Raw genomic sequence first — 15,706 nt, 5'->3', positions numbered from 1 at the left:
GTCTGGGGGAGGAAGGCATGGTGTGGGCCCACGAACACTTTCTGATGAGCCCCCACTGGGGCTGGCGGAGAGACCAGGCTGGCATGGACCACGGATCAGACACCCAGGCACGCACAGAACCTGGGCTCCAAAGGCCGAATGGCTTTCTATTGATTCGAATGCAGATTTTACCATCTTTTCTTACCCTCCCCCCCCACCCCGCCCACGCGCGCGCGCGCACACACGCCACACACACACACACACACACACACACACACACACACTCCCAGAGATGGCCCAGTGAACAGCCTTTTCCGAGATGGTACCGGCGGAGGGGAAGGGTCACGGCAGGGGAATTAAAGCCGGCGGGGCAGCAGTGAAGGAAGAGGCACGTGTGCCCAGACGGCACGCAGGCACGACGGCAGGCCGACGGACGCGAGCACGCGCAAAAGCGCAAGCACACGCGAAGTCTGCCCATATTTAACGTCAACGTGCAGTAATTTAAAAGAAAAATTCCATCTCACATGGCTAATCAGAATTGTTAGAGAGACCATTACCACAAACACTGCGAGCATCTGAAATTGATTATTTTTACTTCATTCCGTTAATGAAATCCTCCAGCGGCCAAGAACTAGCCCTGGATGGATTTCTACATGATGAAAGGGGCAGAAGAAGAAGAAGCGGGGGAGGGGGGGAAAAAAGAGTAACTTGCTGACTTTTAAAAAACAGAGGGGGTGGGGTGGGGCTCTCTGTGTATTCAGAAACGGTGCATATTTATTGCGTGATTTCTGTCGGTGGAGAATAACTGAGTCGGGCTGAGATCTGTCCCCACCATTTTGTGAGCGTGGAGCTATTAGCATGGCCCTCACATCTCATAAGGAGCACCACATCATTAAATGTCTTGGGCTGGTGCATAGGGAAGAGAAATGCGGGATGTCACCGGCTGATAGGGAAGAAGACTTGATGTTATTTATTAGGGAACACTTACCAGAAACTGCATTTTCTCCATTTGCATTAGATACGGCACCGCTGCCTTTGCAAAGTGCACACAGGCGGGCGGACACGGGCAGAAAGGGGAAGCACTTTGTCAGATCTCCCACCCTCACTCTTTGTCCACTGGCCCCTCAGTCTTCATGGGCACCCTGGCCTGGGCTTAGAGCACGCCTCGCTCTCTCAGTTTCTTTCCCCTCTCCACCCCATCCTTCTGCCCCACAGTTTCTCCGTGAAGGCCCCTTCTCTGCCTTGCTCCGGGCAGTCTCCACATACTCCACTTAGCTCGCTCTCCCGCCCGCTCTCCCATCTTCCTTTCCAACCTGACCCTGGATGCATTCAGTCAGCTGGCTATTGAGATGTCCCAATGCCTACAAGGAAAAGACCATCGCAAACGCACCTGTGTGTGGGTTTCTCCCACATCTACGCATTACAACGTTGCATGGGGTGACCGTGGAGGAGGCCGAGGGGAGAGCTGACATACCTATTTTTTAATGAGAGTAAGGGGGAAACGGAGTTAAGGTTTCCAGTGGAAGCGCTGAAATCTCCCACCAGGGGATTCTCCTGGAAAGGGATTCTGTGTGGAAGCATAATTGCTAATCTCTGGCCCCCAGGATCCTCCCTGGCATTTCCTCAACGTGGCAGTCATCAAAAACAATCCGGAAATTTGCTTTAAAGATGCAAGCCTCAGGCCATCAGCTCTCAGAGAGGTACTCGGCTATTTCCCCTCCAGCTCCCTAAGGGTCTGTCCCACAGTGCGAGGAGACAACCAAATGCACCTTGTCCCTGGTGGCAGCTTTCAGGCCTGGGGGAACTTGGAGTCTTGGTCACAGAGGGCAGAGTCTGACTTCTCAAGGGCTCTCCCCACGGTTTACAGGCTCCCACATGCTGGAAGCAGCAAAATGTCCAAGTCGAAATATTTCTAGACCCTGAAAGGTGCACGCTGGACATCAGATCTCTACGCCAGCTGCAGCTGTGGAACACAGAAGGGGGTGGGGGGGGGGTTGACCTGCAGAAGACCCAGGGTTCAGGAATAGCACCCAAATGGGCACCAAGGTCTCAACATCCAATTGGATGGCGGAAAGTATTGAAAAGCAGCGAGCAAGTGTTTGGGGTTAAGGATGGAACCGGCGATTCCCTGTGAGTCTGGGGATTTCACATAATCCTAGCAAAGAGACAGAAGGTCAGAGAGAGGCATGCCGCCAGTGCATTCTAGAACCCAGCTGAGGCAACAGGCTACTAGGAGCAAGGACTCCGGCCACCTTGGCGACTACTTCTTGGAAGTGGAAAGGAAAAGGAAGCGGAGGAGAGACTCTGGGAAAGCAGCGTTGCTCACCTGCAGGACCCACATGGGCTAGAAGAGCTTCCTCCTCCCCCCCCCCACCACCACGTCCTCTGTGCCTTTTTAGGGGGCACCTCTTGCTACGATCCCTTGCTCCAGACTCCCCAATGCAGAGGCCTCTCCCCCACCTCAGGAAAGTGGCCGAGTGTAATTATGCAGAAAGCACCACTGGAGCTATATCAATAAGACAGACGTCTGTTGTATCATTCTCTCTCAGTAAGGCATTTCTTCTCCCCAATTGCTCATATAGAATCATAGCCTAATAGCATCCCATTAACATAATTGCCAACACAACTAGTGTTCCGTGTCTCAGAGCCATTTACTTACTTTACCATAAAGAATACCAAAACAGCCCTAAAATCACAAAGAGGAGGGAAGAAGACGGGTGGGTGGGGGGGGCAGCGGGAGGAAACCCAGGCCCCCTTTTTCTTCCCGTGCTACCCCAAGTGGGGCTTCGAGATGATAAACGCGGGAGTGCCTCTCTCATCTGCGGGAATCGCAACACAGAGCCTGCCGACCAGACTCCCAAGCAGACGTGTGCTAAAATCTAAACGGATTCTGCCAGGCGAAATGAAATTCCCATTATTTTTAATTAATCCTTAATTAAAATATATTACTCCGCAGATTCCGCAAATCTCTCTTAATATGCAAATGCAGCCCATTCAAGGATATTTACATATCATTAATTAAAACGGCACATTCTTTCAGTCTAACAAGCTGAGGGGCTGTGGCTGCTGCCACATTGGCTCCAGGAGCCTGTCCTGGCAGTGCCAGGCTCATCTGATAAAAAGACGTCAAGTGCCCGCCAAGCCTGGGGAAGGTGAGGCGAGGGGGGAAGACTGTCTCAGACGCTCATGCCCTCTAGCACATGGAGTCGGCCTCCACTGTTATCTTGGGGCTGCAGCCAAGTGATCTTGGCCTGGCACTGAGGCTCCCTGTCGCCCGCCACTGTCTCTAAAGGTCACCTGAGGACCCAGCCCCGCTGGGTTCTGGCGGGGTGACCCGGAGTCTCTCACCCCAGCCTCTTCCTGAGTCATGATAGATGGGGGCGGGACGATGCTGCCATGGGAGGGGTGACAGATCTGTGTGTACTTGCCCCACGGGCGGTCCGATGCCTGAGCTGAAGTCTTCCTGAGCCTCAAAGCCCAAATAAAGACACACGCAGGTTCAGTGAGGAAAACTCAAAATAAGCACAGCACACCAACCCCTTTAGCAACTGCTTAGCTTAATGACAAAGGAATTCCAAGGAGGTGGTGGGGAGAGGAGGCTCCTGGGTGGGACTGACTGTGTGCTCCATTTCACTGAGTCCGGAAAAGACAAGTTCAGGACCGTGTCGCAAAGAGGTTGACTGTCGGGAAGAGCTGATGGGAGGATGGTAACACAGCTAGTGACCAAAACACAGCTAGTGACCAAAACATAAAGAATGCGGGGTTCACTAGAGCACACGTGTAGAAACAGACATTAATCACTCTACTTCTACAGACAAGCCCGATCAATCAGGGCCAGTTCTGCAAACTGCACTCCACCCACTGTGGAAGGGTGGGCAGCCATTTGTGGACAGCCAGACGGACAGCCTGCTGGCCCCGAGAACTTCACTATCTGGGCCACCTGGGCCTAGGGGCACACGGTCACAGGAACATCAACTGTGTTTATAGTCAGTCCTATTGTCCTGAGACCTCTGGGAATCCCCGTAGCTAGAATCCCACTCGTGGCCAGGCGGCTGCTGGCAGCTGGCTGGGCTCTCTCACTGGCTAAATGACTCACTCGTGCACAAGTAATTCAAATTTGTGCCTCAGCAAAATTGCAGCTGATTACATGCCATAGACACTTGTGGTCATTTTTTAATAGCTGAAAGCAAAAATATTAAATCGCTGCATGCCAAGGTGCTTTACATGGGAAATGGCTTATCGATTTCTGAGAAAGCCTTTTGTCCGTGGGACGCCTGTTGGCTGAAGAGGCTCCCCCAAGAAGTCCCCAGCACAGACTAGTGTGTTTGGATCCTCGTCCAAGGCTGGTCTCCACCCAAATGTCCGCGGCTTACCAGAGAGTCGATCCAGATACACGGGGACCCCGTGTGGGTGAGCATAGCACTGTGCTCTGTAAGGTTTTTCCAAGGCTGAGTGTTTGTCATTTTGGAAGTAGATCACCAGACCTTTCTTCCAAGGTGCCTCTGGGTAGACTCAAACCTCTGACCCTTTCTGTTAGCAGCCAATGGCATTAACCATCTGCTCTGGGCTCTGAGCAACTGTTCTGCCACCATGTATTGCTCCAAAGTAAAAATGTGTATACGGTAAGGTTTCAAGTTACGTAAAAACACTCGCACTTCCTTACACTTCGCTCACTGTCATGCAAAGATGGGACCGAATTTACAGGCACAGGATGTTCAAGGTGAGCTCAAGAAGGCAAAGGGAGTTCATGGAGATGAAGCAGGGGACCAGAAAAGGCCTTCAGAAGCAGCCAAAATGTCTAATGATGTAACACTGCGGGCCAAACGGGCCCAGGATGGACAGGATGTGGAAGGGTCTCTGCTGGAAGGGTGCAGTCTAGTGCTGCAGTGAAAACCCAAGCTCACCTCAGAGGTGACGGGCGACAGCCTGGCTTTGTAGAGTCCCTAAGCCTCACTTTGTCCATCTGAGGAACCAGAGTCAATGCCTCTAGGGAGAATGGGACCGATTACATGAGGTGCCCACAAGGGATGTCCTATCCCTCGGTGGGGCAAATGGCTACCCTCTTGACCACTCGCAGAAAGCTGAGTGGCTTTAACCCACCCAGAGGCTCTTGGGAAGACAAGAGCTTCGGACATGATGATCGGCTCAGACATGTCACACGGCCTCGAGAAGCCCCTCAGATGGAGTTCTGCGTGCATCCTACAGGGTCATCTGGACTTGGAATCAGCACGATGGTGATTAGCAACAACAAGGATTACAGACATCAGCATGCAATCAGAGGTAGCAATTATTAAATTATTACATATTGTTCCACATTTTAAGATCTGGAGGCATAGTGGGTTACACATTGGGCTGCTAACCACAAGGTCGGCAGTTCGAACCCACCAAGCTCAGGAGGAGAAAGATGAAGCTTTCTGTTTTCGTATACAGTTGATTGGTAGTTTAGAAGGTGGAATGCAGGGTGGATGATCTGAAATGTAAACAGCCCTAAGCTACACTCAAAACATTACAGCCAAAAATGGAAAAGAAAAGAGGCAAAGCTTGGGAAACGCACAGGGGCAGTGATATTCTGTCCACAGCTCACTAGGAGTTAGAACTGTCTTGAGGCCGGATGTCTGGTTGGAGTGTGTTTGACGAACTCTCAGGGATGCTCTCATCTTTGGCCCTCATACGGCACAGTTATTTCATCCCCTCTCCTAGGCCCATATGCATTATTTACAGATATTTTTTGAAGCTCGTCTGGAGATATTTCCATCACTAGAATAGCAATAACAAAAGCCCCATAGTTCAACTGAGCTTATCAAGCTGCAGAATATCTGCTCCATCAGCCAGAATCTGTTATCGGGCTTCTTAGAGCAACTATCATTATTTCATTTTTCCTTCTCAGACTAATCTGAGAAATGAACACATGAGTACATTAGAACAACATCAGCATTAGCTAAATACATCACTGAATCTTTGAAACCTTAGGCACATTTATACATAAAGGCATCAAATAAGAATAATGATAATAATGGACTTAACCCTCCCATTCGTATTTGTAATGTGTCCGCTGAATGCAGGAGGGAACAGGGGCTCCTTTCCAGCCACTTCTAAGACCACTGGGAAAACCCGAGTTGCCGTGGAGTCAGCCCACTGAGAGCACCGAGCTGAGCCCCACAAGCAGAGAAGCAGCAGACTCCCTCTGGAAAGGGAGGGAACAGCATGGGAACAGCATTCAGGAGGCCCAGGCTCGATCTCCTCCAATCCAGTTGGTCTCCCAACCACTCCTTCCAATTGAGAACCCCAGACCCTAAGGTTTATGGCCCTCAAACGTCTTTAGTCCTCGTGGCGCAGTGGTGAAGCACACAACTGCGAAGCAAAAGGCCAGTGATTTGGATCCACTCAGTTCCACAGGTGACAAGGTCTGCAAAGCCCTATGGGGCAGTTCTACCTGTCACAGAGCAGGGTTGACAGAAGCAGGAAGCAAGTTGGAGACACACAACAGCAATAAATGCCTTTGGGGACCTTTCAGGAGTGATACAAATGGTTAATGCACACGGCTACTAACCAAAAGTTTGGAGGTTCAAATCCACCGAGTCATCTCACGCAATAGTTAGGGTTTTGGGTGCCAACATGGCACCTATAAGAAGGTATGGGTGGAGTTTAGTCTGTCAATCAGGTCACAGATTGATGACCTCATCTGGAGGGGCCACGGAGATAAATGGCTTGCTGAAAATGGCCCACTCCATCCGTACCTTCACCTTGTTGATGCCAGGTAGAGATCTGTGCAAGCCCTGGAGATGCATCCGCTACCACTGGACCCACAAGACTTTGCACCCACTTAAACAACCCATTCCAGGTCTGCGCCATCATGACGCTCCAACATTAGGCAAGGATTGTCTCTCCTGACGGGGCCCGACTCAAGTGGAAATCCAAAGAACGGAACTGGTTGAGACTGACCAATGTGGACACCGTTCATATCGAGGGAGTCCTTCATCCCACGCAGGGAGTCTCAGAGGGCCCTGGACATGGTCCTCCAGCTGGTGAGTGAGAGGCTGTACTATGCAGGGAGGACAAAGTCCGTGGTGGTGTTCTTGTTAAGGCTTTGTTGCCAACCCAAAGGCTGGTGGCTCCCAACCCAACAAAAGGCTCTGCTCCTTAAAGATGACACCTGAGAACACCCTAGCTTTCCACTCTGTCACACGGGGCCACCATAACGTAGAATTGACTCGCAAGCACCTAAAAACCACCACCACTAGAAGGAGACACTTTCTGTGAAGACAAGGGGAACCTGGGCTCTCCAGACTCCACGGCCTCGCTTCATCGAGGCGAGGGCCGCAGACTGTGGCTCTCAACGTCAGACGCGGCTCTCTTGGTACGTTCATGTGGCTCTGATGCAAAACTATGATGAAAAACAGTTTAAAGGGATGCTATTCAGATCACGGTGATTTCATGTGCTGGGGGAAATCCATTTGGCTCTGCAAGAATTTTTAAATTGTTGTGAAGGACAGACTTGACTCTTCCAACGAGACCAGTTGAGACCTCTATGTCCTTTCTGGAGGGGAGCAAATCACCTTCTCTCTGGGCTGTGTGGCTTCATCTTAAGAAAGTCACTACGTTCCTTGCTCTGTCCCCGATCGACAATGCACCCTTGTCGTTCCTTCAGGAGTTGCCTGTCACACCCAGGGTGGCTCTGGGACGCCGGTGACAAGACAGCCAGGCAGCGTTCCGCAGGTGCACCGCTCCCACTCACGGGATCACCACCTCTAACATTCCTCCACAGGAGGCTCCTGGGAAGACTCACTACCTGCCACATCATCCGATTAGTCATAGCTCTACTCTGAAAAGCGGCCTAGGGTTCACCCCAAACTTTCCTGGCAATTGATATTTTATTTAAGGAGCCAACACACTTCAGCACCCTTTGCTAATGTAATTATTTGCCTAGGACTATGATGGATAGGATATCATACCAAGAGCAATACATTGAGGAGCACTCAAAAATGTGTTTGATGATCTCATAAATGTTTTAATTGCGGTGACAGACAGGTGCAATCATCTCATTAAACGTAAGTATCTCTGCTATAGCTTTTACTTTTAAAGAACACACAGCGTGTCGAAGATGAGTACCTGTACTGTCCTGGCCTCTCAGGCAAGCTGTGGGCCAGTGCACCCAAAGCACAGCAAACGGAACAGGCTGCTCGGTTCCTGGATGGTGACAACTGATCAAAGCAGATGATTCTGCATCCAGGGAAGAGGTGCCTCATGAACACATCTTCTTCTCTGACCAAATCTCCAGATAAAACACTTTATTGGGGGAGGAGAACCCTGTGTTTTGCTGTAATGTTTTCATGTGTATCCCTCCAGCTGACACAATCTCGTGGCTTCTGAGAAGACAAAAGAAAGTGACACAGCTGGGTAGGGCATATTTTTCGAACGTGGTGCTGACGTGAACAGGGATGGATTGCTCCATACAATCCTCAACTTCAAAACATGTGTGGTTTTAGGTAAGTAGTTCTCTGTAGCCAAACACACAACAAAAACACTTCAAGAGGAAGAACATGTACTGCTGGCCAATGTTTTCTTTTGTTTTTTAATCATTTTATTGGGGGCTCATACAACTCATCACAATCCATACATACATCCATTGTGTAAAGCACATTTGTACATTCGTTACCCTCATCATTCTCAAAACATTTGTTCTCCACATAAGCCCCTGGCATCAGCTTCTCATTTTCCCCCTCCCTCCCCGCTCCCCCTTCCCTCATGAACCCTTGATAATTTATAAATTATTATTTTTTCATATCTAACACTATCCGACGTCTCCCTTCACCCACTTTTCTGTTGTCCGTCTCCCAGGGAGGAAGTTATATGTAGATCCCTGTAATCGGTTCCCCGTTCTACCCCACCCTCCCAGTATCGCCACTCTCACCACTGGTCCTGAAGGGATCATCCTTCATGGATTCCCAGTGTTTCCAGTTCCTATCTGTACCAGTGTACATCCTCTGGTCTAGCCAGATTTGTAAGGTAGAATTGGGATCATGACAGTGGGGGAGGAGGAAGCATTTAGCATTTAGGAACTAGAGGAAAGTTGTATTTTTCATTGTTACTACATCACACCCTGACTGGCATGACTGCTAGCAAAAGGAAAAACGAAGTCCTGGGCCTGTGATGTGCAGCCCTGGGTGGTAATTACGAGTTGGGCTGCTAACCTAAGGTCAGCAGTTTGAAACCCCCAGCTTCTCCAAGGGAGGAAGATGGGACTTGCTACTCTCCTCAAGGGCCACCGTGTTAGAAAATCACAGGGCCAGTTCTCCCCTGTCCTATAGGGTCACTATGAGTTGGCATCAACTCATGAGTTTAGCGTTTGGTTTGGGCCTGCAAAGGTTAAGCTCAGCTGCTAACTGCACGGTGAGCAGTTGGAACCTCACAATGGCTCCTTGGGAGAAAATACCTGGTGGCCATTCCCATAGGATGACTGCCAAGAAAACCCTATTTATGGGGCAGTGCTATTCTGTCCTAGACTGAGGCTACGAGTCAGAATGGACTCAGTGGAACACAGCAACAGCAAATAAATATTTGTGCCTGTGGCATGCATGGAAAACATAAAACTATCAACTTTTACATAACAAGACAGCAATGGGGGAGAGTGACCATAATAAGGGAGCAACCAAAATCCATGCAATGATGCACAAGACTGGTAGACCCGGAGTCTGGGGCAGACTCCCTGCTTGACGGACACCAGGCCCAGCCTCGTCCAGGGACTAGTCGAAGGCCACATTCTTGACTCCCATATGGTTTGGGGGTGGGGAGAGGGGCTCTAGCTTCTCAGGAATGAGTACACCCTTTCTCCTCTGACTGAGCCATCTGGAAAGATTTCAGACCACCACCACAGTTGACAGTGGGGGTTCGAGGCAGGTTTGGTCCTGGGGAGAACACAAAAGATGCGCTTGCAGTTTCCCATGGTTTTGAGACATTATCATCATTTTGAAATAAAAGGACCTTGAATTCTCGCCTAAACACTATCTCCTGGAAATCCTACAGTCTGGTGAACTTGAAATTTCCAAAAAAAAAGATGAAAGGGGTATTTTTAAAGGGCTGTTTCTTCTACTCTAGGAAGACTATTTGATAGAATTTGGAGAGTATGTATTCAAAAAGAAAACATTCAAACAATTGATGTCTCCACAGGAGAGTGTATTTTTAGGTCTTTAGCTTTTTGTTTTTCTCCTCCTCTATCTATCCTTGCTTGAAAATATGATTTAGAAAATTCAAAAAGCTGACACTCTCTAAACTTCCAATGAGGTAATAATACTTGCACACATTAACTAAAACCAAAAAATATAACTACAAAATCAATAAAAGAATATGGCTTACAAGACTTTCTAGGGCCACTGAAGCTGAAAGAGTCCCTGAAATTCTTGCCCTGAGATAATATTTAAAGCTTAAACCAAAAATAACTCAGGGTATCGTTAAGCCAAACACCACCATGATTACTACGACTACCACTACCAGCACTCACTGTTATTGAGTCAATTCTGACTATAGCAACACTACAGGTCAGAGTAGAGCTGTCCTGCCCCCACCCCCACCCTGGGCTGTAATTGCTACTGAAGCCACATCTTTCTCCTGCAGAGAGGCTTAGGGGTTAAAACCAATGGCCTCTGGGTTCCCTGCAAGGGCTCTTAAAGACAGTTAAGCATAAAGGCGAAGAAGAAGTCTGCTTTGACCATTGCGCATTTGTAAGAACTACCATTACGGCAGGAGCCTGGGTAGCAAGCAAAGTCTGCAGTACAAACCCAGCAGCCACTCCACAGAAGAAAGATGAGGCTTTCTACTCCCCTGGACAGTTACCGCAGGGCCAGGACCACCCTGTCCTAGAGGGCGGCTAAGAGTTGGAGTCAATTTGATGGCAAGGAGTTTAGGTTTTTGTCTTTGTTTCATCCTTATGGGAAAAACTGACAACTGCAACTTGAAAGGTTCGACAGGAAAGTTAGGGGCAGTAAGTTTATACAATTGGGGTGGAGCAATTCAGAAAAGGGGGTAAGAATGGTTACAAACTCGGAGGATGTAATCAATACGACCGTATTGTACATGACGAAATTGTTGAGCGGGTATCTACTCTGATATGTCTATCCTTCAATAATAATAAAAATAAAAGTTATTGGGGAAAGGAAGAACAAAACGAAGAGAAACTGGCTTGTGGTGAAATTGCCAAGTCACCCTGGAGTCCAGTAGAAGAAAGCCGATCTTCGGGCACTACGTACAGATTTGCGGGTCTCTTTGATAGGAGCCCGAGGTACCACTGCCTTTCCTGTCATCCCAGAGCAAGTGCCCTCTGGACACCCAGGAGAGAGGGCACTGGGCGGAGCACAGGCACAGCTGCGCAGAACGTCACCCTGCTTTCCCTCTGGACCACGAGGCCGGCTGAAGAAGTAGAGCCCAGGAAAGCGGCAGTTGGGTTCACTTTCTAAAGCAGAGGCCAAGGAAGAAGAACTGACAAATCCAGAGGAAGAAAAGACATTTTCTCCTCTGGGCTGGTGCCACCTGTGTTTATGCAAACAAGGTGAACGGGCATGGCAAGAAGCCACGAGTTTGCCTCCAAAGGTGCTCAGCCGCTTTCATATGGCAATCATCTAGGCTGCCCACCCCAGCAGAGGCACGGGACAGATATTAATCAAGGTGCTTGGCTCCACAGACAAGGCAGATGACCCTAGCGCTGAAGAGAATTTGTGGGGAGGAGTATATAAATCCTAGATAGGGAATTAGTAGTATCTACAGTGGACGCATTACTGATTCAGAGGCATAGACCACAATCTGTATTACTCTTAATGCTGAAATGAAATACTACATTAAGGGGAGGGGCACGGGGGGAGGAGGGGAACAATTGCAGAAAAATAATCCACTGGTGCTTGGTTTTCTGAGCTCCGTGGCTGCCCAACACGCTGAAGAGCCTCAGGCAAGGCTACTGTTCCTAAAAGCGCCGTTTGTTAACCGAGAGAAGAAAGCCTTAGCAGCAGGCGTCAGTACAACCACTAAGTGTAAACTCTAGACAAAACCACTTCCTTCTTCCTCTGCCGCTGCTGCTTCCAACGAACTGATTCTGGTTTCATCCAGCTGAGGAAATGACAAGGAGCAGCAGGGAACACAAAGGCAATTATGTTCCAGAGGCAGAGAGAGACCCTGTGCTTTATCCCAGGAGGAGAGCTCCACTTTGTCCTTGACCTTTGCCAGTCTCACCTGCAGGTGTTTTGAGTCATCTGGGCACCACATGTCAGCCACAGCTGAGAGTCCTTGGCCTTCTGGCAGGAGCGGCCCCAGAGCACCAGGCCCCAGCATGTCCATGCAGACAAAGTCCCCACAAGGAGCCTTTCAAAGCCAAAACCCGTATTTCAGGTTTCGACAACATTCCCTTATGTTTCAAAGCCAGGTGCAATCCTTCTCTGATGAGCTCACGTGTTTTTTTTTGTTTTCTTTTCTCCCTGAAATGTTTAGGCTCATTGAGAAAGCCTAGGGCTTATCAAGAGTCTACCCTGTGAAAAAGGACCCCCAGCCCCTTCCTCCTTTGCCTCTGGGCATTTGGCTGAGACGGCATTTGTGTCCACCCGAACTTCGCACCCGAACTTCGCACACCGTCAAGGGTTTTGCTTGCAAACAAGACTGGACTCTGGCTAACCTACCCAGGAAAGGAATTTACTGGGCAGATACGCGGTGCCTCGCAGTCAACAGGAAGCCTGGAGAACCAAGCTCAGAAAAATAAGCGCAGGCAGCTGAGAAGGCGGCCGTGACGCCGCCGCAGGAAGTCCGGCAGGAGACGGACGTGAGCCCTGCTCACTGTGGGGGCACCAACCCACCACGCCACCGCACCCCATCCCGCTGCCGCCTCTGGGAATCATCTGCAGTCGCCCCGGTTCTCTACTTCTTGCCCTTAAAATTTAAGGTCAAAACACATAACCATTTGGCCAAGTGTTGTGTGTGCATGTCCCCATACTCACTCCTGGAAGGAGGAGGAGGCATAACAGGGACCCCTGAGGGCTCGGTCAGCAGCCGCTGCAGTTCACCTTGGAGAAGCCCCTCAAGGAGGAAGCCTGCTGTTCACAGAGGCATCTCCCAACTTCCTTGGAATGCACAAAGGCCCCCACTTGGTCCAGCCAGTAGGTACTGAATATGTAGGACCTTTTCGTGCCACATAAGGTGCTTTGGAAACTCAGAGCCGCTGGGAGGTGCAAGCGGCTAACATGCTCAGCTCCTCACCCGAAAAGTGGTGGTTCAAGCCCACCCCGAGGCACAGTGGAAGAAAAGCCTGGAGGTCGGCTTCTGCAAGGTCTCCACTTGGGAGACCCCCCAACCCCCCACCCCAGTCGTCCTCCGTGCTCATGGCTTTCCACGGGCCAGAGCCAACCGACCACCAGACATGCGCTCTTGCTTTATTTCACTGGTCTTTGGAAACGTGAGGGAAATGCAGGCTCCATCCCTGCTCGCCAAAGAACACAGGCCCTTCTGGAAGGGGAGAGGGAGCATATTCCCATGAAGAGGTGGCAGAGAACACTGCATGCGCCATGTTTAAGCGTGTCTCCGGATAGAGACGCTGGCCTCTCATCAGAGGGTTGAGATGCAGGGTTCTGAGCCATGTTTCCACGGGAACCTCCCCTCTCGCAAGCTGGTATCATGGGAAAGTCGCAGACTGGGATTTCTAGAGCTTGCAAGGGCAAACTGAATACGGGTTTTGACAGAGAAATAACTGTCCCCTCTCGATGCCCAGCTCACCCGGTCTGTAGGAAGGGAGAAGTGAGGGCAAAGGAATCCGGCCTCTCTGAGTGCCTCCTGCCCACCAGGCACTGTGCCAGAGGGTTTCCGTGGAGGATCTTGGGAGCTCATGTACAGACTAAGGGCGTCGGAGAGTCTGAGCGCAAACCACAGCTCTGCTCCTTGACAGCTCTGCTACGTTTCTTAACTTCTCTGTCCTTTGTTTCCTCACGAAAAAGGAAGATAATAGAGTCTCAAATTCCAAGGACTTTGGCGAACTATTAGAATGGATAGACTGTGTATAAAATGATTGCAACCGTACCTGGTGCCCAGGCGTCAATCAATATTGGCTACTATTATGACAAGGTAGCTATTGGGTTGCACTCCACCATGAACCTGAAGGTGGCTCACACCTTGCTTGTGGGCCCCTGAGAGACATTCCTGGTGATGCGCTTCCACAATAATGACAGTCAAGAATTTCCACTCTGGTAATGCATGCGGTCGAACCGGAGGGGGCTGATTCACATCTCCATTTTACAGAGAAGTACTCTGAGGTAGCCTGTGCGAGGGCATAAGTGTTGACCTTCTGTGTAGCCACGTAGCAGGGAGGGGGCGGCACATGCAAGCTGGACTCGAAGGAGCAGTACAGTCAGTGTCTGGTCCCTGTCCGCTGTCAGACACACTCAGGGTACCAGGCTGTGATCCAGAGGAAAGCTACAGTCCCCCTGCTTTCGCTGCTAAGGAATAGTCTCCCCAAGTACCTGCATGGATAGTTCTCTTGTGTTTTATCTCTAGGAGCCCTGGAGGTTCAGTGGTTACTCACTGGCTGCTAACCAGAAGGTCAACAGTTCAAACCCACCGGTCACTCCATGGGAGAATGAGATGGCAGTCTGCCTCTACCATAGAAGGTAGTCTGGAAAGACCATGGGGTCGTTCTCTGATGTCCTATAAGGTTGCTATGAGTTGGGAGTGCCTGACTGACAACAATGGGTTTGGCTTTCTTTTTCATTTATAGTAATTATCTATGCTTATTTTAGTCATTTGGAGAAAGGCAAACATTGAAATTGCCCAGAAATCCCTACAACCATAGCAGAAAAGAAAAAAAAAAAACATTTGCAAATGGCTGATCTACTCTTCAGGCTGACGAGAACCAGTAGAAATGAAGCATCCGTTTGATTAGTGGTGGGTGCAGGTTATAATAGTCATGCCTACAGGCCTGGGGTAGGACGTCAGGCTGATTGGTTTGGGTACTTTTTTCAGATTTACTTTTTTAATTGCTTTCTTTCTTTCTTTCTTCTTTAAGAAATCACCATCATTTCAGAATGCTTTTGTAAGCTGAGAGAAGAAAGGATCAATCTTCGAATTTGAGATCTCCTCACACAACACCTACCCCATCACTCTTGCCCCACTCCTTGCCTAGAAGCTGCCTGACAGTGGGGCATAAATACCACAGTCTTGACGCTTCTAAGAGGGCCCTTAGCAGGAGGCCATCCCCAAAGCTACTGGAGTGACGGACGACGAGCTGTGGAGTGGCAGGGGCACCCGGAGTTGGTTTAACTCTGGGACTATCTGTCTGTCACCTTTCTTTCCCACACAGCATGCAGGTTGCACGCGCTTACCGCAGTGGTCAATAAAGCCACAGATCAGGGTGAGTAAGTGAAAGGAAAAAAGACAGCGAGTCTAACTTGGAGGAAAAAGAGCAATTCTCTTCCCAGCCACCCCATCAAAGTAAGAGTTGGGCTCCTTTCTGCTTGAGCAGTCCCCAAAGGACACAGCGGGCTGGTGCATATCACTGAGGGCTAAACGGGAGGGTGTAGTAAGAAGTGCTCTCTGGCCAGTATTCCACAATGCAGCACCAATCAAGTTAGCAGCATCTCCCAGGGAGGTTGTGTGTCTCGGTTCTGCCCCCTCTGAACAGGTATCATGAGATATGCTGGAACCCTGAAACTCTGGTCTATTTCTGACAGCGATGAACATCGTATTCACAGATTGCATTAAGCATTTG

At 49.8% G+C, this 15,706-nt stretch overlaps 1 protein-coding gene across 4 annotated transcripts in view; it reads right to left on the bottom strand.

Moving 5' to 3' along the window:
* PBX1 (PBX homeobox 1) overlaps nucleotides 1-15,706 on the bottom strand; it is a 326,552-nt gene that overhangs the window by 202,978 nt on the left and 107,868 nt on the right. The gene's annotated exons all lie outside the window — the stretch shown is intronic.

The sequence above is a fragment of the Echinops telfairi genome, unplaced genomic scaffold, assembly GCF_000313985.2.
Source record: "Echinops telfairi isolate 266 unplaced genomic scaffold, ASM31398v2 ScPeMD7_7424;HRSCAF=8462, whole genome shotgun sequence".
Lineage (NCBI taxonomy): Eukaryota > Metazoa > Chordata > Mammalia > Afrosoricida > Tenrecidae > Echinops > Echinops telfairi.
Note: the sequence above shows the minus strand (reverse complement) of the source record. Positions and strands in the feature narration are given on the sequence as shown.